The 23343-nt window shown below is 47.8% G+C and overlaps 1 long non-coding RNA gene across 1 annotated transcript in view; it reads left to right on the top strand.

The window, feature by feature from the left end:
* The window catches only part of LOC108401542 (uncharacterized), a 37602-nt gene extending 15394 nt beyond the window's left edge, over positions 1 to 22208 (top strand). Inside the window, exon 3 of the long non-coding RNA XR_005054369.2 lies at positions 18808 to 22208. This is a non-coding gene — a long non-coding RNA (uncharacterized lncRNA). The remainder of the gene's footprint in view (positions 1 to 18807) is intronic.
* The last annotated feature ends 1135 nt before the right edge of the window (positions 22209 to 23343 follow it).

Below are 23343 nucleotides of genomic sequence, written 5' to 3'. Positions count from 1 at the left end.
TAGATCCACATCTTCTCTTTACCCAGTGAGCGTCACCACGTGGATATTTTTGCGAAACACCAAGTCATTTCATGTGGCTGGGACACGGAGGCGGAGGAGGGGGGAGGACCAGGAGGGCAGGAGACAGCGAGGGGCTGTGAGGGGCCGGGCACGCCGGCGTGCCCATCGGGGCCCAGACGCGGACGGCGTGGTCCATTCTGCCTCCCGCGTGAAGGGCTCAGCCTCACTCCCGGGAGCAGCGGTCGGGACTCAGGCGCTTGGCTGTTGGCTGGGGACCACGTCCAAGATGAGGACCACTGACCCCAGAATGCCCCGCCGCACCTCTGCCCGATCGGCACCCCAAACTGGCGCTCTGCTCCCTGCCTCTCCTGTTTGACTCAGCACTGAACCGAGGTCTCACTTGGGCTAAGTCAGCCTGAGCTCCACCTACAAGAGGTCCTGGGAAATTCATGATCTCCCTTCCACCTCTGCCTTTGGTGCCACGTTGGGGTAACCGCCGAGCCGGCCAGCCCACAATCTCTGCCATGTTGTGTTCCTTAGGCAGGAATCTTTCCACTGCAGGTGGCAGGTCGGGCTTTGATAAAACGAAACAAAACAAAACAAAACCCACATCATTGACAATTCAGAGGAAGGGCAGGGGTCAATCTGGCTTCAGAGGCACGTGGCCCCTAGAACTTCCTCCCTGTCTGCACCCCCTGCTTATCTCAATGTCGCTTCCATCCTGCCCAGCACAGATGGACTTTCTCCGGCAGCGGGAGATGTGGCCACAACACACCCATCTGTCATCTCTTCACCACGATAGAGAAAGAGGCTGGCTGTTCTTGGTTCTATTTGTAAAAAATACTTGGAAAAGATTTGTCCGGCTTGAGTTGCATGCCCACCCCTTGTGCAGTGGGAGCAGGATTCTATGACTGGCCCCTGTTAAAGCCTCAGCATGGGGATGGGGGAGAACCTTGGAGTCATCCAACCCAAGGGGCAAAGGAGCAGAGATATTTATATATAAACTCCCAAGAGCCCCTGGCTGAGGGCTGCCCTGGGGTCACTGCTCACTCTCCTGGCCTGCCCCACGCGTGCGCAGAGAGGCCAGTGGCCCAGCCTGAGGGCTCAGTGTGCTTTGGCTCGGCCCCAGCCCCTGCACCCCAGCGTTAGTTAAAAAGTTCCTTGAGTGTAGGAACCGTATCCTATTTAGTCTCCAGTCCCCATGTGACCTCCCGCAGTCCTGAGCACATGGTGATGGCCAGCGACTCTTTCTCCTCTGCTTAAGTGCTAGGACTTTGGGGGGTCTTCTTCCTGAGGGTCGTTTGGTGTTGCCTCCGTGTGTCTTGGATTTTCTGAGACAGAATGAATTTCCTGTCATTATATTTATATCTTAGATATATAATTAAACATAATGATTTTTTATATTTTTCTAATGCTTCTCATGCAGTTGCATTCATAAATAAGTAGTCTCTGTTAGACCACAGTTCTGTGTATGTCCCTCAACCTTATCTCCATAAGAAGCCATCTCCTAACTGGGAGACTTGGGAGCCCCTGTGCCTGAATCAGCCTGGCCAGCTGCCCCCTGCATGGCCAGTGGCATCCAAAGCCCCTGAGCTAGTGGAACAGGCTTCATGTTCCCCACACGCCCGTAGGTAAGGGGAGGCTTTCCGTTTCCCGGTCACATCACCTGGCTTCAAGAGGAACCATCAGGGCTTCCGGCAGTGGATGAGCAGGCGGTCGGACCCCCTCTCCACCTCGTCACAGCCCAGCCTCCTAGCACTCTTGTCCTGGAGCCTCGGTGAGGAGTCCAGACCCTAATCCCAGTCTCCTGATGTTCAGGGACCCCTCCCTCAGTCGCCGTGGTCTACCTGCGAGAGCCCGGCAGCTCCCCTGACTCGCACCCCCTGAGCACTGTCCCTGCCTGGAAGCCTGTGGCCCTGAGCGTATCTGTCCCACCAGGTCTGATCCTTTAGGAACAGATGATGGTGTTACTGTATCCCCTAAATCTTGGGCGGCTGTGGCTGGTCCTGGTCAATCACTCAGCCCTCGAGTTTTGCCAGCTTTTGCCAGGTTCCCATTTGCCTCCCTCCCATCCTTCTTGTCTTGGTGTTACAGCAAATTTGGGGCTGAAGGCCCACAGTCAAGATGTTTATTTTAGGGTACTCTTCGAGTGGGCTTGGTTGACATTTCCTGGACTTGGGGTTCTGCTGTGCTTCTCTTATCCCTGGACCGCTGGTCCCTGGCGCTGTCTTTCTGCATCCTTGTGATGGGAAAGCTGAAGAGGCGGGGTTGGACATGAACATCCGGCAGTGGGTTGTCGCTTGGCATAAGTGCCTGGGTCACGGCACGGGGCACCCAGACCAGCGTCAGCTCCAGATGCTTCTCTGACATACTAACTCCTGAGGAACACTGCCTTCATTTGGGGTCAGTGGCAAAGAGAGCTGTTTTCCTTGGTCCTGGGACTCCAGTGGTATCAGAACACCCTGCTCTCCCTGCCTCTTGACATTCAGAGCTTCTCATGTCGCCTTTCTTCACACCCCTTCCCTTGAGATGTGCTTGTCCCTCCCCACCTCCCTTTGTTTTTTCTCTCTTTTCCTTTTCCCCTTGTCCCTTCCCCTTGCCTCCCTTTCTTCCTGGTTTAGCCTCTTTCTCTCGCTGTTAGCTTTCTTACAGTCTTGGCACCTGTCGTTCTGTCTGAGCTGCAATACAATCTATTCTTTCCAGGGCAGATAGACGGCCTTAGCACACGTCTTTGTTTCCCTAAGGATGCATGTATTTCTTGAAAAATCTTCCCAAGGACCAGTGACATCTAGAAAAGTCCAGAAAATGATCCCTCAAGAGGATTCTTCGTAAAGTCACTGTCATGGGCTTCAGCGTTTTGGTCAATTGATAGCAAATCCAGGAGACCTAAATGATCATTTCTGGGATTGTGTGCTTGGTCTCCACGTGGTCCCAGCAGCTCCCAGCCTGACAAGGGAGAAAAGATGTCGTTCAATTTCCATTTAAATTGAGAATCTTTTCCCTGGAAACCCGGGGGCCTCAGTGCTGGCCCCCTGCGGCTTGCTTCCTTTTGTGCGTCCTATTTGGAGGATGGCATGATTATTCCCTAAACATATTACTGCAGCTCTTCCGGCAGATTCTCTCTTCTAGGAATGTCACAAATGAATTACCATGTGGCGTTGGCATGGGGCCTCAGCTAGCAGGAGCCAATTATTTTTAAAATTTCCAAACAAATCAGATCACTGCTTCACGAGTTACTGGCCAAGCATCTTCAGAAAGTCATGCAGCGTCTTTCTCTTCTAATACCTGTTGCTGACCTAAATGTGCACAGATCACCCCCAGGTCCACACTCCGGGAGTTTTGATAGACACCCGCTCCACCCATTTGCAGTAATCTCATTGGGTCATTTCACTTATCAAAACTGTAAATGGATGTTTGTTCAAATCAGATCATTCAATTTCCTCATTAGGCAGCAAGTCCCTTTTGCCAGATGGATTGAGCCACACCTATTTGTGGCACAACTTAATCACACTTTGGCCTGCTGTCAAGTCTGTGTTTCAAGGAGGAAATATGTTCTCTCGGCTATATTAAACATACGCCATCCAGAGAGCTGGCGTCTCCAGCTAAGAGAAGGAGGCTTTGCTGAATTGGAACATGTAAGAATATATCTCATGGTTCACGTGCGTTAGCTGCGAGCACATTGGAAGATCCGCCATGCCTGTTTTAAATTCTCCACAGAACTGTGTTTATGGGAAGAATAGGCTCTGCCTTCATTAGTTAGCATGTCAAGTGGATATTCAAAAATATTTGGTCTTACGGATAAAAGAGTTAACACAAGAGCAGTGTGTCACAGTGTTGGGTTTTGCTGTTTATGTTTCTTAGAACTGTCAGCACGTCTGGAGGCAGTCCTCTCCCTGAACGACAGGTGGTCCCAAAAGCCAGGAGTTCAAAACGTCACTTAGAAAACAACTCTGGCCCTTCATGCCTCTGTCCATCAGGAGTGTATCTGCTGTCCGATCTGAACTTCCCTGGTTTCCTCTGGTTCTTCTCTGTTACCAAGAGAGAACTCCCTCGGCCGCGATTCCCGTCCTGAGACATGGCCTCGGCAGCAGGCCTTCCACCCGCTGGGATGGGCAGGGCCATGCAAGTGCTGAGCACCCAATAGAAAAACATTTTTTATAAAAACTCATAACGAAATGTTTGAGAAATTTTAGTCCATACTTTTCTCTAGACAGTGCTGTTTACTTTGATTTTTTGGAATTTACATTCTGATGGTCTGGGATTCATTATTATCATTTTGAAGAATTATCCTTGTAAGAGATAAGTCCGAATCTATTCTGATCTCCAGGCAAGTGGCTCTGAATATGGACCAACACACAGAGGGGGTTTGTTGTTCGCTTTTCTGCTACAAACAGAAAACACACTCTATTAATTGAGATATTGATGTAGGTTCATTTCAGTTCCTTCCTAGTGCAGGTATCATATCAATGCTAGAACTTAGGTGCTGACAGTCACTGTATATCTGCCTCCGAGATGCATGGATACATTCATTGTTACCCTCCAAAGGGTGCCTAAAATGTGCCAGGATGCAACCCTGGCCCTCACCCCCTGTTAAGCCCACCCGGCGCTCCTGAGGGCGGCGGCGAGCGAGGCCTGCCTCTCCTGGCCCCACCAGGGCTCCTGCTTCCACGGGAGCTCGGAGCTGCAGAGCTGCGAGCCCACCGCTGCCCTCAGAGCAGGTCGGGCCACCTGGGGGAGAGGGGGAAATGCTACTTCTCTCTGCGCTGCTTCCAGGCAAGGTCTCTGTTGGTGGGAGGCAGCTCACGGCTGTTGCTCGGCCTGTTGCTGGAGCTCCTTGGCCCTGAGCCCCAGGCCACTGCTGTCCATCCTGTCGCTCTGCGCTGAGTCCTCTCTGCTCCACCTGGGGCTGGCCTGAGGGACTGGCCCTGTGGGAGGCCCACAGAAGGTGGGATGCCCTTGGTGCTTGCCAGGCACAGCAGCCCCTCAGTCTTTAAGGGGGGACGGTTAAGCCTCATTGGGGGGCTGTTATTCAGACCAGTGCCCATCCCAGCTGGCTGGCTGGGACCCGGGCGCTCCCGACTTCCGTGAATCAGGCCTTTCAGTTCACACACACTGCCCCTTTTCTCCTTGAGGGGACACGCGGCGGCATGGCCCCGGGGCTGGGCCGGGTTCCCACGCAGCTGCTAGATGCATCTGCAGCCACCGCTCCCTCCTTCCCTTAGTCCCGGAGCGGCGCCGGCTGCCGGCTGCTCTCCTGCGGGCCTGTCTTCTCTCACTTCTGCTGGTAAGCCTCCCTGGATGCCTGCTGCTTGCCTACCGCGGACACACTTGCAGGTGTTCCTAGGAGACTCTGCAGCCCCATTAAACCGAGTGACAGGAGCAGAAGAGGGGAAAGAGCATTAATTACCACCGTGTGCCAGGCCCACCGGGCATCGTCTTGGCTCCCAGCAGCCCCCTCACAGACCATGATTTTCTGTTATCTTCCTCATCTTCTAGAAACTTGTGCTTCTACAGGCTACCTTTTCAGGTTTAAGACTTTTTGTAGGGGCCACGGAGTGGTGCAAATTATATGTTTTTGACATTACAATTTTTAAAGCAGTGTTGTTGGTATATAGTTGATACTATATATTTAAAATGCACGCATTTAAAGTGTACAATTTAATAACTTTTGATGTATGTCTATATCTATGAAATCATAGCCACGAATCAAGAGAAAGAACATGTCTATCACTCCCAAACATGTCTATTTCTGTGCACTTTGTACTTGTTTTTATTGTCAGGCTTCTATCCCTCAGCGTAGTTATTCTGAATTTCATCTATGTTGTCATATGTGTTAAGAACCCATTCCTTTTTGTTGCTGAGTAATACTCCATTATATGGATATACCACAGCTTGTTTATGCAGTCACATGTTGATGGATATTTGGGTTGTTTACAGTTTCAGACTATTCAAATAAAACTCGTACAGGTCTTTGTATGGACGTTTGCTTTCATTTAAATTGATTAATACCTCAGACTGGAATGGCTGGCTCACATGGTAGGGATAGATTTAATTTTTAAAGAAATTGCCAAACTGGTCTCCAAAGTGATGGCGCCATTTTACATTCCCACAGTAATAATAAGAGTTTCATTCCCACACATCTTCACCAACACTTGGTATGATCAGTCTTTTTAATATTAGTCATTCTAATAGGTGGATAGCCCATGTCCTTCTAGTTTTAATTTGCATTTTCCTAATCTAATGACGTCAAGCATCTTTTTATGTGCTTATCTGATATCTATCTATAGGTATTCTTTGATAAAGTATCCATTCAACTCTTTTGCTTATTTCTTTATTTTTCTTTGCTTTGAGACATCTTTATATATTCTGGATGCAAGCAAGTCCTTCATCAGATATATGTTTTGCAAATATTTTCTCCCAGTCTGTGATTTATCTTTTTGTTATTTTAACTGTTTCTTTTGACAGGCAGAGTTTAAAATTTTTGATGATGTCCAATTTATCAATATTTTTTTCTATTTTCAATCATCCTTTGATGTCATATCTAAGAAATCTTTACCTAAGTTAAGGTCACAAGTATTTTCACCTATGTTCTCTTCTAGAAATGCTGTAGTTGTAGGGTTTATATTGAGATCCACAATTCATCTTGAGTTAATTTCTTTAAGTAGTGGAAAGTATGGATCAAAGTTTTTTTGGGGGGCACATAGATGTATAATTACTCCAGTATTTTTGTTGAAAAGATTATCTTTCTTCACTGAATTGTCTTTGCACCTTTGTCGAAAACCAGGTGTCTGCATATATGTTTATGTCTGGTTCTGGGTTTCCTATTCAGTTTCATTGATCTATTTGTATATCTTGGCATCAATAACAAACTGTCTTGAAATCAGGTAGTGTAAGTCATCATACTTTGTTTGTCTTTTTCAAAGTTGTTCTGGCTTTTCTGGGTCCTTTGCATTTCCATAAGAATTTTAGAACCAGCTTGTTGAGACTTCTTCAGAATTGCATGAATCTATAGTTCAATTTGGGGAGAATTAACATCATAACAGTATTGAGTTGTTTGACCTATTAGTCTTCATGTCAACAATGTATTATGGTAGAGGTATTGCATTTTGTGATTAGATTTATTTCTATCACTTTCTTATGCTATTGCAGATGATATCTTGAAAAAATTTCAGTGACTTCTAATAGCTTTTGGGGGGCATGTTCCACTATATTTTCTACACAGACAATTATGTCATCTGTGAAAAAGTACAGTATTACCTCCTTTATAATCTGGGTGCTTTTTTTTCTTTACTTATTGCAATAGCAAGAAATCCAGTACAATGTTGAATACAGGATGTCAGAGTGAATTCCTTGCCTTATTCCTGATCTGAGAGGGTAAGCATTTAGCCTTTTACCATCAAGTATGATGTTAACTGTTGGTTTTTCATAGTGTCATTATGGATTGAAGTTCTCTTCTATTTTCAGTTTTCTAAGCATTTTTATTACAAAGAGCATTTTTCTTTATTTGGTAATATAGAGAATTTTATTGGTTTCAGATGTTAAACCAACCTTGCATTCCTGGGACAAAATGCACTTGTTCATGATATATTATCTTTTTTTAAATCTCATGGGACTTCGTTTGCTAATTTGCTTACAATTTTTGCATCTATGTTCATGAGGGACATTGGTCTGTAGTTTTCTCCAAGTGTCTGTATGATTTTATTGTCAGAGTACTTCTGACCTCATAGAAGAGTTGAAAGTGTTCCCTTCTCTTTCATTTTCTGGAAATGTTTGGTATAATTCATAGGTAAAGCTCTCTGGGTCTGTAGTTTTCTTTATTGAAATGTTTTTTTTTAAATTGCAGATTTAGTTTCTTTGATAGATACAGGGCTATTCAGGTTATTTCTTCTTGAATGAACTTTGGGAGTTTGTGTCTTTCAAGGAAATTATCCTTTTCATGTAAGTTATTGAATTTATTAATTAGCATAGAGGTGTTCATAATATTTCCTTATAATCCTTTTAATATCTGTAGAATTTGTATGAATACTATTTCCCTCATTCCTAATATTACTGATTTGTTTTTTTTATTTTTTATTTTTGTTGTTGTTGTTATTCCCTCACCATTCTGGCTAGAGATTTTATTGATTTTATCTATTGTTTTCCTGTTTTCTCATTCATTGATTTCCATTTTGATACTATTTATTTACTTCCTTCTGCTTATTGTATGTTTAATTTCTTCTTCTTTTTCTAATTTTCTAAAATGGAAGCTGAAACCACTAACTTTCCTAGAAGTTCTGTCAGATTTTGCTTTGCATATTTTGAAACCCCATTATTAGGTGGTAAGCATTTAGGATCATTATTGCCTTCTGACGAACTGGTCCCTGTGCCGTTACAAAATGACCTTCCTTATCCTTGATGGTATTTTTTGGTCTGATGTTTACTTGTTCTAATACTAATATAACCACAGTAACTGTCCTTTGGTGAGTTTAAGCATTGATAGCATTATCATTGATTAGTGGCATATTTTTTCATCCCTTCAATAAACCTTTTTGTGTTTTATACTAAAAGTGTATTTCTCATTAGCAGCATCGATTCAAGCCTTACTTTTATACCTAACATAACAATCTCTGCCTTTTAATTTGGGTGCTTAGACCAGGTTGGGCCAGAGAGTCAATGTTCTAGGCTTGTGGGCCAAGCTTGGGTGATCTTTGCTGCTTCCGCCTCTGCCTCCTCCTCCTCTTTTTAAAAGACTCTTGGGAGGCAAAGACCATTCTTAGCTCCTGGGCTGTATGAATCAGGCTGCAGGCCAGACGTGGCCCTTGGTCTTAACTTGCTGACCTCTGGTTTAGACCACACACAGTCAATGTGATTACTGATATTGTTGGGTTAAAAATGTATCATCTTGCGGTTTTTTCTTCTTGTACCACCTGTTTCTGCTTTTGTTAGTGTTATTCCTTTTATCCATTTTTTATGCCTTCTTTTGGATTAAGTGTTTTTGTAATTCCATTATATCTTATTTTTGGCTTCTTAGCATAAATCATTGTTTTGTTATTTTAGTGCTTGCCTTAGGGTTCACAATGTGTCTTTAGATAACCATGGTCTACCTTCAAGTCGTATTATAAAACATCGCTCATAGTATAAGAGCCTTCAAGTAGTATACTTATATTTTCACCCTCCCATCCTTTGGGCTATAGTTAGCATAATTTTACTTTTATATATGTTGTAAATTTAATGACATGATTTTGGTTTAAATGGTCAATTATCTTTTAAGGAGATTTAAATAATTAGAAATAAATTCCGTATATTTACCTATGTAGTTATTATTTCTAATGCACTTCTTCCTTGAGTGTAGATCAAGGTTTCCGTCTGGGGTCATTTTCCTTCTGCCTGAAGGACTTTCCAGTCTGAATCCTAGTCTCTAATGTAGTTAAAACTTTCCTTGTAGTACGAATCTGCTGATGATAAATCCCTTTAGCTTTGTATTTCTGAAAAAAGTCTTTGTATCTTTGTTTTTAAAAGATAGTTTCACTGGGTATGGAATTCTAGGGGACAGTTTCTTCTTTCATCACTTTAAAGATGATCCACTCTCCTCTCAACTTTGTTTCTTTTTAAGGTGTCTGTCTAACTCCCACCTCTGGGCTGCTTATAAGACTTTGTCTCTAGCACTGATTTTGAGCAGCTTTGTTGCACTATGTCTTGATAGACATTTCTTTGTCATACTTAGGGTTTATTGAGTTCTTATATTTGTGGGTCTATAGTTTTCATCATATTTGGAAAAAACTTGCCTATAATTTTTCCAAATATGTTTTTTCTTATATTTCCCTCCTCCCTCCTGTGAAATGTGCAACAGACTGCTTGAAATCATCTCACAGCTCATTTTACAAGATTGTTCTTTCTCTATGTGTTTCATTTTGGATAGTGACTATTTCTATGTCTTTATGTTTATTAATCTCTTCTTCAGCAATTTCGACTACACTGTTAATTCCATCCAGTATAGTTCTTATTTCATACTTTGTAGTTTTCATCTGTAGGAGTTGAGTTTTATTTGGGTATTTTTAATATCTCCCATGTCTCTGCTTAACTTTTTGAACATATGGAAGTAAGTTATAAGAACTGTTTTAGTGTCCTTTTTTGCTAGCTGAACATCTGTGTCTGTTCTGGATTAGTTTCATTTGATTGATTTTTCTCCTTATTATAGGTTATATTTTCCTCCTTCTAATGTCTATTAGTTCTTTTATCAGGTGCCAGCCATTGTGAATTGTACCTTGTTGAGTGTTGTCTGCATATTTATTTATGTATTCTTGATATTTTTTTCCTGGGACAAAGTTCAGTTACTTGGGAGTCGTTTGATCCTTTTTTGGTCTTGCTCTTAAGATGTATTAGTCAGCACCAGAGCTGTAGTGAGTCTGATTTTGGTGTTTAGTTTAATTTTGCTAATTCCAGTGTTTCTTACTTAATCTTTGCCAGAAGTGGAAGTCTTTCTTGACAGATTTTTAATTTTGGGAAAACTGATGAAGGCCTGAAGGAAAATTGTACCACAAGTGCCAGCATTTGGGACTCAACCTCATCTGGGTTAATATTTCACTCTTCTTAGCGCTCTGAATAACTTTACTGTCTTCTAATATTTCCATATCTAATAGAAAGTTATGTAAAGAAATAATCATCTACATTCTCACTCTTTTATAGACTTTTGCCTTCTCCTTTCTTTCAGCTGGTGTGTGGGATTGACATCATTTTCAGTTTGTCTGCTGATGCAGGGCAAGGGGTAGACGTTAGCAACATTGTCAGTGATAAAGTTCGAGAGCCGTGTCTGTATGCTCATTTTTATTGCTGTGGAATTATTACTTTAAAGCTGAATGGCTTCTAAAAATATTTTATTATATTCTTGGATTATGCAAGTCAGGAGTTCATATGGAGTACAATGAAATTGGCTTAGAATGGGCTTAGAAGTCTTGGAGGCTGGCTGTGACTCGCTGGATGGGCGCTGGCATCGTCTGGGGTCATCTTCACTCCCATATTTAGCAGTTGACACCGTCTGTCATCTGTGACCTCATGTGGAGCCATCAACAAGTGCATCTACATGCGGTCCCTCTCTGTGGCCTGGGCTTTCTCACTGTGGCCTCAGTATCGTTGGACTTCTTACATCGTGTCCCAGAGTACAAGATCAGAACTGTACCACCTTTAATGACCCAGCTTTGGAAGACACACGTCATCATTGCTACTCCAGCCTGTTGGCCTGAACAGTCACGATCCAAGGGGGTGAGGTAGGCCCCATCTCCTGATGGCGTGCTGGCAAGGATAGAGAGTGGAGTGCGTGTGAGATGGCGATGCTGTTGCGATCATCTTTGGAAAGTATAATCTGCCTCTGGTCACAGAAGTTGGCATCTGCCTTCACAGGTGTTCAGTCACCCCATCCCACAGACTGAATCAGGTCCAGGGGACGGTGGGGCTTTTCTGGAGCAGTTCTTGCTCTAAAAGTCTGTGAACTGAAGAGACAGGTCATCTGCCCCCTCGCCCCATACGGCCAGGTGAGACAAGCACAGGATAATACGGGGTAATTGTTAGTGTCTCCCCATTTTAAAGAGCACAGATGAAAGGCACACGGCAGCCCCTGGTCTCAGCAACCCAGAAAGCTAGCCAGGTGCACATGGTTGGTTCCCTAGTTGGGGCTCAAGCCTCCTCCCCTGCGTCACCCTGCAGGACTGAGGCTGCACCTGCTGGGCTCTTGGTTCATCCCCCGAGTCCTTCTTCTCTTCTATACAAAGTCTGTCATGTTTTCGGCTGAGCACGCTTCTCAGCCCGCGTGGAACCTGTACGTGTTCACAGGCTCGGAGGCTTCTGTTCATTTGTACTTTCTCTGTCTCTTTCCATCTAGCAGCTACAATTCTTTTAACAGTTTTATGGGATTCTTGTATATCAACATAACATGTTTCATCAGTTAAACCCCACATCCACGAATCTCTCTGAGATGTGCCCCTTTTCACCCTGAGAAGTCTCAGCTGCTACGAGGCAACATCCGCAGGCGCCTTAGAAACCCTGTTGTTCCACAAACAGGGTCTGCAAGGAATGCCCTTAGGATACTTCGAAGTCCTCCTGTCTGTTGGAAAGAGTCGATGCTGTAGCGCTTTTAATCTTTTTAAGTTCCTAAGAAGGAGTTTTACAGTCACAGCCTTGACTTCGTATTTACTCCGAGAAGTTTTCATTATTTTCGTGCCCTGGGTTTGATCTTCACCCTGAGGCCATTTCTGTTGCTGAGAATTCTCTGCCGTGAGAGAATGGAGATGATAAACAGTTTTACTTGCAAACCTTACAAGTCCCAGATCCTCTATATTTCTTCTGATTTTCCCCTAACACTGACTGGTTCCTTTTATACGGCTGAAACACTCTGTGGGCACCTGGGCCTCCCGCTTGGAAATCTCTTTGGCCAATCTACCCCTTCACTAAGTTTATTTTCACTTTTCACGTCACGGCAAGAACAGCACTGTTGCCAAACCCTGTGCCGCGATGTGACGAAGGTCATCTCACTCCCGGTCTCCTTCTTCTAGGCAGCCCCCCAAGGCCGTGTCATCTCTGCTGAGCGAGGCAGTCCCAGGACCGCCCAGATTCAGGGGAGGAGAGTGCCGGGGTCCTGGGGGGATGAGACAAGGCAACTGTGCGGAGGACAAAGTGAGAAAGGAGGCCCTGCTGCGGGCGCCCCGAGCAAACACGATGCGCCGGTCATCAGGGGCAGGTTCAGGGCCTGTGGGCGGGGGGCTTCCCACATGAAGACACTGTCAGGGGCAGGTCAGTGAGGTCTGCTCAGCAAAGATCGCACGATGGGGCTGGTCCCTCCTGCGTCTTCTTGGAATACTGCCTGTTACATGAGACGGGGGTGCCATGGAGGGCAGAGGGGTGGTGCTGGAAGGAAATGGCAGAGGCAGGAGGCACGCGGCCCCATAGTCACAGGGCGCGGGAGCTGGAACAGCCTTTGCGTTCTCCTTATCGCTCTGTCCCTCCAGGGGTCATGGCCATGAGATAAAGGGCCCTGGGTCAGTAAAATAGTTCAGTGACCATTTTTTGCCACCCTGTGTTTGTCACCTACTCCACTTTTTTTCAGTACTGACTTTATTAACTCTTTTTTTTATTGTGCTATCATTAATGTACAGTTACATGAACAAAATTATGATTACTAGACTCCCCCTATTATCAAGTCTGCTGCCCATACCCCATTGCAGTCACTGTCCATCAGTGTACTGAGATGCTATAGAGTCACTACTTGTCTTCTCTGTGTTACACTGCTTTCCCCGTATCCCCCACTCCACTACATTATGTGAGCTGATCGTGATGCCCCTTTTTCCCCCTTCTCCATCCCTTCCCACCCACCCTCCCCAGTCCCTTTTCTTTTGGTAGCTGTTAGTCCATTCTTGGGTTCTGTGTTTCTGCTGCTGTTTTGTTCCTTCAGTTTTTCTTTGTTCTTATGCTCCACATATGAGTGAAATCATTTGATACTTGTCTTCTCCGCCTGGCTTATTTCACTGAGAATAATACCCTCTAGCTCCAGCCATGTTGTTGCAAATGGTAGGATTTGTTTTCTTCTTATGGCTGAATAATACTCCATTGTGTATATGTACCACATCTTCTTTATCCATTCATCTACTGATGGACACTTAGGTTGCTTCCATTTCTTGGCTATTGTAAATAGTGCAGCGATAAACATAGGGGTGCATCTGTCTTTTTTCAAACTGGGCTGTTGCATTCTTAGGGTAAATTCCTAGGAGTGGAATTCCTGGGTCAAATGGTATTTCTATTTTGAGTTTTTTGAGGAACCTCCATACTGCTTTCCACAGTGGTTGAACTAATTTACATTCCCACCAGCAGTGTAGGAGGGTTCCCCTTTCTCCACAGCCTCGCCAACATTTGTTGTTTGTCTTTTGGAGGGTGGCCATCCTTACTGGTGTGAGGTGATATCTCATTGTAGTTTTAATTTGCATTTCTCTGATGATTAGGGATGTGGAGCATCTTTCCATGTGTCTGTTGGCCATCTGAATTTCTTCTTTGGGGAAGTGTCTGTTCCGCTTCTCTGCCCATTTTCTAATTGGCTTATTTGCTTTTTGTTTGTTGAGGTGCATGAGCTCTTTATATACTTTGGATGTCAACCCCTTATCAGATTTGTCATTTATGAATATATTCTTCCATACTGTAGGATGCCTTTTTGTTCTATTGATGGTGTCCTTTGCTGTACAGAAGCTTTTCAGCTTGATATAGTCCCACTTGTTCAATTTTGCTTCTGTTTCCCTTGCCCGGGGAGATACGTTCATGAAGAAGTTGCTCATGTTTATGTCCATGAGATTTTTGCCTATGTTTTTTTCTAAGAGTTGTATGGTTTCATGACTTACATTCAGGTCTTTGATCCATTTTGAGTTTACTTTCGTGTGTGGGGTTAGACAGTGATCCAGTTTCATTCTCTTACATGTAGCTGTCCAGTTTTGCCAGCACCATCTGTTGAAGAGACTGTCATTTCCCCCATTTCCCCCATGGCTCCTTTATCGTATATTAATTGACCATATATGTTTGGGTTAATGTCTGGACTCTCTATTCTGTTCCACTGGTCTATGGGTCTGTTCTTGTGCCAGTACCAAACTGTCTTGATTACTGTGGCTTTGCAGTAGAGCTTGAAGTCAGGGAGCGTAATTCCCTTTGCTTTATTCTTCCTTCTCAGGATTTCTTTGGCTATTTGGAGTCTTTTGTGGTTCCATAAGAATTTTAGAACTATTTGCTCTAGTTCATTGAAGAATGCTGTTGGTATTTTGATAGGCATTGCATTGAATCTATAGACTGCTTTAGGCAGGATGGCCATTTTGACAATATTAATTCTTCCTATCCATGAGCACGGGGTGTGTTTCCATTTATTGGTATCTTTAATTTCTCCCATGGGTGTTTTGTAGTTTTCAGAGTATAGGTCTTTCACTTCCTTGGTTGGGTTTATTCCTAGGTATTTTATTATTTTTGATGCAATTATGAATGGATTTGTTTTCCTGATTTCTCTTTCTGCTAGTTCTTTGTTAGTATATAGGAATGCAACAGATTTCTGACTTTATTAATTCTTAATGAGTATCAGCCAGTGCCACTTGGTGTGCTAGGTACTGGGGCTTTGAAAAATGTCATTCCTGACCTAAGTTATCTCAGAGGGATGGGCAGAGACAAGCCTGTTAACAAATAATTTAAATGTGCCTGGATAATTTCTGGGGAATGCTTTTGAAAAAGCAGCTAAGGGAAGGTAGAAAGGTCAAGAAGGATTTCATGGTGGGGCAGGTAGACAAGGTATTGTTGATTGTTAATTCATGAAAAGTAAGAATTAGTTTCCAGGTAGAGGGTTAGACAGTGCAAACAGTGTTCTTGGCAGAAAGAGTGGTAAGGGTGAAAGCACACAGATGTGGAAGGGTGCAGGTGGTTTTAAGGAGAGTGAGAAGTTCAGAATGATCAGGCCACAGTGGGAAGTGGGGGATGAGGCTGGATAAGTTGGTCTAGATTGCCATGGACCGTCTGCACACTATGTAGCTTCAGGCATTGAGAGGCCAGCAAAGCTCCTGAAGTAGAAAATAACCAGTCGGATGACACTGACGGTGATACGAAAGTAAAGGACAAGGCTGGTGACAGGGAGAATGCGTAAGAAGGTGTGGGAACAGTTCAGGAGAGAGAAAAGCAAGTGCTGGACTAAGACAGACAGTAGGGCTTCAGGCATGGAGTTAGGTTCAGAGGCTTGTTCTGGAGACAGAACGGGAGGGCAGGCATCATGGGGTCTAGCTCAGGAAGCGCACGGAGCAGCGATGAATTAGCTGGAACGGAGAACACAGAGGGAGAGACAAGTTCTTAGGACAGGGTAGAAAGACAGAGTCAGTTTGGTGCCTGTTCGGTGTGTGGTGTCTGTGGAACATTCAGAAAGACAAGTCCAAGCTGTAATTGGAAATGTGAGTCTGGGATTTGGGAGAGAGGCTGAAAGTGAAGGGGAGCTGAAGTACTGGGGTCCCCTGCTTTACAACGCGTGAGCTTTGGGCCCAGGCTTTGCTGCTGTGCTGAAATAGAGCATGACACTATTAACGTGCCTGTGCTCAGTTGTAGACTCAGGAACATTTCATCATTTCAAAAGCTTCAAAATCTCTTGCTGGAGAACACCAAGAGAAGGCTTGGGGTCCAGCGGGTAAAGGGGTCGGTAGATGACTGGTGGACTGAATGGGGGTTAAAGGCCAGTCCCCTGGCCATCCGTCCCTGACTCAACCGCTGATGTAGTATTTATTCGAAGTGCCCCACTCACTTCCTAAGGGAAGAGATGGCTTATATAGAAGGTGCACACATTAGAGATGGGTGAGGAGTCCAGCAATGAAAGGAGAAAATATCTATCAGAACCTTCAGCCAAGAATTAACTACAACTGAGCAGAAAATGTAGCTGTGAGTTTACTGGCAGCCAAGGAAAGAAGAGAAACATGATAGGGTTGTTATTATTCCCTGAGTTCCTCCCTGAATTAAATGAGGAAAGCAGATTGTCCGAGGGAACTCAAGGAATAATACAAGAGATGTTCAAAACTCATTTAATGACCAAATGTCACTGTTCTCTGATTGAAACTGACCTTATCCTGTTAGATCCTGATTCTGTGGAGACAGAACTTGCTGCAGCCCTAGTGTCCCTCACCCGTAGTCCCTGACCTTGTCCCTAGTGTCCCCTCACCCTGAGGTACCCGCCTGTTGTTCCAGGACACAGGCTTCTGGGTGACAAGACTCAAAATATGGATTGAAATGTACAGACTCCACTGGGGTCTTACAAACTCAGATATTCTCAGTGTCCAGATACAAGATAAATGAATTAAGCCAAGTGTGCGTGGCGGCAGACTCAGTAGGGATGATGGCGACCTGAGGGAAGGTCTTAGCCTAAAGCTTTTGAAACCTGCATTTTGAAAAACACAGTGTGTTTGCGTGTGTGTGTGGCTGTGTGACTGTGTGTGTGGTTGTATGTGTGTGTAGTCGTGTATGTGGCTGTGTGAGCATGTGTGTCGGGTGGAGGAGACCCTGATCGCACATGGGTGGCTGAGCCCAGCTGGTGGGCAACCGGTTTGCTGTCTGAAGGCAGGAGGCGTGGCAGGTGCGGGTCCGGGTGCTGGCATGAGCCCCCGCGGGGATTGAGATGTAGGCACCTGCTGGGGTCGGTGAAAAGGAGCTCCCCTTAGCTGCCCAGTGAACAGTAGGCAAGGGTGATATTTAGCCAGGAGCATGAAGGGGTTGAACCTTCACCTTCTCCCGTGGAGGTCACCCCAGCTCCGCAAGGCAGCTCCCAGAGTGTTGGTGGGAGGAGCCAAGATCGTCCCAAGGAAGCACTGTGTTTGTGGGACCGACCACCTTCTGGGCAGATGGAACAGCTCTGCCCATCTACCGTACAGATAGGACCGTGTCGGCTTGAAGGTTTCGAGCACCCACTTTCACTGTAGTGTTCCTGCTGAGATGCTGGGCAGGGGCTGGGGCCTGGCCCCCGGGCCCACCAGGCCGAGCTGGCTCTGCAGGGTCTCTGCAAGCAATGAACCGAATAGCACTGTTGAGTGGAATACTCGGTCCTGTCCATCTGGAAGCTGAATGGTCTCTGCTGAATATGACGGTCTGAGTTCAGCACGGTTGACACTGAGCAGAGAGTGACCAGCCCCTGGCTCGTGGCCACGTGTCCCATGTCAGGGAGCTGCTTGTATCCCAGTCTAGCAGCCATCCCTGAGGACCTAGAAGGTGAATCATGTCCCATGGCTGCTGGTTATACGACAGGAAAGCCAGGGCCCAGCTGCACTCCAGGTCACCAAGGTTAAAATCTGCTCGGTTAGAGCCCCTTCCTACCCACAGGCACTTACCTCAGCGCTGCGGCCTCATTTTCCTGCGTAAACCAGTGGGAGCGTGTCTCCTGAGAGGGAAAAACACCCACCGAATGTATAGAGGCTGCCAGCCTGAAACCCAAAGCCGAATGTGTTCCTTGGCATTATTTTAAATGCTGAAGTTCAGAATTGCATCAGATAAAAATTTAATTCTCAACTAGGAATTGTTTTCGTGCAATGTCAGTGCTGGTGGGTCTTGACTGAAATGATGCCCCCTCTGGCTGTTGGCTGAGTGACCTTTTGATTCCCTCCCTATTAACATGCTAATGGTTGGGGTACAGCCCCTCTCAAAGGCGCCTGTTATCCCCAGGATGGATGGCTGACCCCACACTGTTCTCCCAAGAGCTTGGGGGAGGAGGGGTGTCTGGGTCTCTTCAATGGCCTCATTAGCATATTGTAGTTCAGCTTCCAAGGGTGATAAATTTAAAGAACATGGAGCACAATTACGAAGATTTTTAAGAGGTTACAAATGGTGGCGGGTTCTGAGGATGTCTGGATCTCCTTTCCAAGTGCATCTAAGTCACTCCGGAGGACAGCTGCAGCCCAAAGGCCAGCCTCTGTGTGCGCTGAATTTACATAAGCTCTGGAGATATTTTTAGCTTCCTGCACTCTCTTAATATTCTCTTGCATTTCTGTCTTACAAAGGGGGAGGGCTGCAAGCTTAGGATTCTGAGCTCTTGGTCTGCAGAAGTTCTGATGTTTTCTTTTTCAGATCTTCTGGGGGAACGTAGAAGCGGAAATGGATACAAACACCATAAACCCGCTGTCCTTAAAGCCCTTATATCTGGGCACCGGGGGATGGTGGGGTCGCTGCAGTGGGGTGACATCTGCTCACGTGGGGTTGCTCGTTTTAAAGTTAGATCGGCTGAGATGATAGACATTGAAGTGCCTGGCATAGTACTAACAAATTTATTGTTTTCTTCCCTTTCTCCTCCCCCATGTGAAGCAGCCTAACTGGGACTCTGAATCAAGGTTCTGGAGAAGACTACAGGAAACTTGGGAAGGCAAATATCCGGTCGTATTTCTCATTCATTCACTCACTCATTCATTCAACAAACATTCACTGAGCAGCAACAGCATGCCAGGCATTGCGTTAGGTGGAACCCCAAATGATGAAAGAAGAGAGCCTCTGCATAGTCCAGGAGTAAAGCTTGTGTGTACACGCATGTGCAAGGGGTCTGTGCCAGCTGTCACTCACCCAGGCAGCCTGTACGCTCGCCGTGTTCGCCCATCTCCTGTCCATGTACATCAAAGGAGACCCAGAGGTTCCCGGGGCTGGGGAGCCCTGCTGCCAGGAGCCCCGGGCACTGGTGCTGATCCTGTCCCCTGTGTGATCTGGGCCAGTGGCTGCCCTCCATGGCTCCAGGCCAGCCGTGGGAAGCAGCGGGCCAGCAGCTGGGGACTCAGGAGAGGCAGGCCCTGCCTACATGTGCTCGCCTTGGTCGCTGTGTAGTTTGAATCAAACAAGACGAGAGGCAGAATTCTGTGAGCCCCAAGAATTCCAGGACATAAACCACCCGCACCCCTGCCCCGTGCTCTGCCCAGCAGGGTTGGTCTGCCACAGCCAGTAGTTAATGTGTGTGAAATAACATGGCAACATACACCTCTGGAAAGACACGGTTTTTATTTCTATGACATGGGCTCTTTGAGGAAGTATTTGGTGAAACAAAGTCACAAGGCTCATATGAACCCCTGACAGAATCCAGCCTGGATGCAGGGCCACAAGGTCTGGAGCACCCAGGAGCCTGCTTCCCGTCCCCGCTGTACTGCGTCCCGGGCCCTCCCCTGCCGACTTCTCTCTGTGTCTGTTTGGTCACTGGATGTGCTGCATGCAGACACCTCACTGGACACCTGTCGCTTGTTGAGGGAGACAGATGTGGGCATCCACCGCCAGGAGATGCTCCATTTCTTACCTACGTCAGCTCCCTCCGGGGCCATCCTAGGTCCTCCTCTGCCCTGAAATTGGAGCATCAAAACTTCCAAGGGCCTCTGGGCAGGAGCCTGCCTGGCTTCACAACAGACACTGTCATTCTGTTTTCTGACAACACTATGATAGGAAGGTCAGGCCTGGAGATGGAAAAGGTTTCCCCAGGGACACATGGCCCCAAAAGCCCTATTCATAGCCTCATGGCTCAGGAAATACAGTCCAGATAAGACAATCCTGTCTGTCTACTGGTGCCCAGTAGAAGGGTCCAGTAGGGATGGCATCTGTCCAGTCTGCTTGCTGGGCTTTGCATGCACATGAGGTCTGCTAGCAAGGAGGGCCTTGTCCTGTTTGCACAGGAGCCTGACAGGTTAGCCCTCTCTTACCTGCTCTCAGTGAGACTAAAAATAGGTCCTTACTAGAGGGTCCATGGACACCCCACTGTGAGTCCCGTGTTGCACTCCTGTTGACCAGAACCTGTTCACGGGGACAGAAGGGAGCTGGAGGACCCGCCCAGGCAGCGGGATGAGCAGGTGGCGAGGGTGAGGCTCAGCTCCCAGCCCCCTGCACAGCTGTCACAGCCGCGGGTCCTAGAGAGGACGGCCCTGCACACACATGTGTTGGCATGCAGACACCTACGGACACACGTGGGGAGATACACACCAACACTGAGGACGCACCCAGGCTCACTGTGGTGGACACAGGAACACCCCACTTGTCTCCACTGGTGACAAAGGACTCACTTCACCAGCTGCCAGGGCTGCCAGAAGACGGCCGGGGTACCAGCCCTTGGTGGGTGGCCTGGCCAAGGTCACACTGCTTCTGGGAGCCGCACGAGTCCAGCGACTGACAGAGACCGAGAAGCACCCAGCCTCTTCGCCCCAGCTGGGACACCAGCAAGTGCCGTCTCACGCCCAGGGCCATGTGTGTATGGGAAGGGCGCGACCCCATTCCTTGGCCTTGGCTTGCTGGCCTCGTTCCCAGATGTCTTTGTTCTTGGTTCCTCACTTGCCGTTTCACCCACCAGGTCCCCAGGGACCCGCTGTGGTAGGTGCCCGATGACCAGTAATCGCGGGCTGAAGCCTGGCTGGATGAAGAGGCTGGTGGCTGAGTGCTGGGCCCTGCAGAGCAGACGCCCGCACGGGGTGGGAGGTTAGGGTGAGTCACCGCCAGGACGCTTCCGACCCCAACTATGACTCACTCCATGGCCTCTGCTCCCCACCCCTCGCCCCTTCCTGTCTTCCCTGCCCTGTCCCTGACCTCGGTCTGTGTGTCCTGGAGGCCCAGGTCTTGCTGTCTGCACAGCCACGCTTCTGCTTGGCTCCTCTGTGACAGTCCCCGAGGGACCTGGGCCCCAGCCAGCCCCTTCCGCCTGCTGCCTGCGCTACCTCACGGTGTCCTGTGCCCGGAGGCCCTCTCACAGCCTCCCTGCCCTCTGGGGTCCTGCGTTCCTTCAGGATCCTGACCAGCAGGGGCTCGCCTGGGCGCCAGGCCTGACTCGACGCTCCATCCTGTGCTGCTCAGCCACTGCTTCCCCCCGTCAGACCGCACTGCCTGCCGTGGACGCATGTCCCCTGCGTGTCTGATGTCTCCGCTGTCCCAGCTCCTGGCCCAGTGTCTGGCATACAGAGAGCCTCAATAATGTGGAACGAATGGATGAATGAATGGTTCTGTGCCTGCTTCTTCCCCATGACCCTCTTCTGAGATTCCTCGGGGTGGGACACGTGCTCATTGGTGGAATGGGGGCCGCACTGTCCTGGGGGCAGCAGGAGGGCGTGGGAAGACTGCCCTGGGTCCCTTTTCAGCAGCGGGAAACCAAGAATACTTGAGTCTCACTTCCCTTGACTTTAGCCTCTTACCCTGACTGGTGGTCCCCTGCGATGCCCACGCCCTGCCTGGCCCTGCCCACTCCTCTCTCCTCTCTGTGCGCCAGGAGCTGAGCGCGCCCCTTCTGGCTCGCACGACAAGAATTCTGCCATCTGAGTCACTCGGGCTTCTGCCTGGTGGCTCCGTGTCATGTCAGATGTTCTCCGGCTCAGTCTGCAGTGTCCAGGAGGGAGCGCGTGGCTGAGTCCTCCGTGATACATCCCCTCCCGGAAGGCGAGTTCAGCTTTCACTCCAGGGGCCAGAGAGCCTCCCAGTGCCCGGGCAGGGCAGGCTCTACAGGGGACAGGCGGATCCCCCACAGGAGCCCTGGCCTGGCTCAGATGGATGGGGAGCTTCAGGGACTCCCCTGGCCCCTCACTGGTCCCAGCCTGCCTTGTTTCCATTCAGTCCCGCTGTGTTCCCTTCATATGCGTGGTGTCTAACCCAGGTTCTTCATGCTGAAGTTGCTCTTCCTTCATATTTGCTTATAAAAGCCGCTTAGGGCAGGGACTTCCCCTGGACAAAATCACGCACTAGGACCTCAGGTTCGTGATTCCTGCATTCCCTTCTCGCCAAGCCGCACCGTGTGACCCGCTGTTACCCAGGGACCATGTGTTCCCAGAGGGATCAGTTCACCCCCATGTATTACTGATAATGCCCGCCGATCCCCCCAGGGCCTATTTTTCTGAAGAAGGGAGCAGAGGGTTAAAGGACATGCTTAACTCAAAGGCTTGCCTCCCTAATGGAGCTGTGGACACTGTCCTGGCCAGATGATTTGTAGCAGAGAGGACGTCCACTTTACACAAATAACCAAGTCGAGGTCTTAGGGAGTCAGAGCTGGAAGGAAGTCTGAGGCCATCTGGGCCCTGCTCCTGTTTTTGCAAACACGCCTTCACTCGGTCCCTGGCAGAGTCGGTGTGGAACCCCTCTGCTTCCTTCTCCAGCACCCTGTGCACTGCAGTGACCGTCACCTTCCTGGACCAGCACTACACCCAGAGCGCCGTTCTGAGGTCTTACAGGTATGTTGTGGCTCACCTGATCTTGGCAGGCCTGTGAGGGAGGTGCTATTAATAGCCCCATTTTACAGAAGAGGCAACTGAGATCCAGGGAGGTTAGGCAAACCTCCTGAAGACGTAAGCCGGGAGGCGGCAGGGCCCCTGTGTTACCCGGCACACGATGCTCACACAGCCTCCGCACCTTGTTCCAGGGGCTCCTCGGAAGCCCTGTTGTGGCATCAGTTTCCATCCATTCCGCCACCTTCCATTCTTTCTCAGGCATGTATCCTTTGCACCCCGCATTCTCACCCCTCTGGTATAGGCTAGGACCACATAGAAAACGATCGTCCCTGCAGGACCCTCCTGCCTGCATCCCTCGCATGTGAGTGGGCATCACAGGGCTGCTGTTAAAGCCAGAAGTAGATGCCAAACTGGAGTCCTCCAGATGTCAGCCAGGCAGTCCTGGCAAGTCTGTAATGTCACAGTCCTCTCACGTGATGTCATCCCCTCCCCAAGCCCCCACCCACCTGCAATAGGAACACACACTACCTCACATGCTCCAGATAGTTGAATCATGAGGTTCATGAGAAATAAAATCTGTCTCTGGCCAGAGTCAGGAACCACCCTCTCGGGTGTGCCGGTGCCCTGCCCGAGAGGACAGACAATCCATTCTGGCTGCACAGGTTAGCATGGCACC

Source organism: Manis javanica, chromosome 6, assembly GCF_040802235.1.
Source record: "Manis javanica isolate MJ-LG chromosome 6, MJ_LKY, whole genome shotgun sequence".
Classification (NCBI taxonomy): domain Eukaryota; kingdom Metazoa; phylum Chordata; class Mammalia; order Pholidota; family Manidae; genus Manis; species Manis javanica.
The sequence above is the reverse complement of the archived record's forward strand: the minus strand, read 5'-3'. Positions and strand labels throughout refer to the sequence as shown.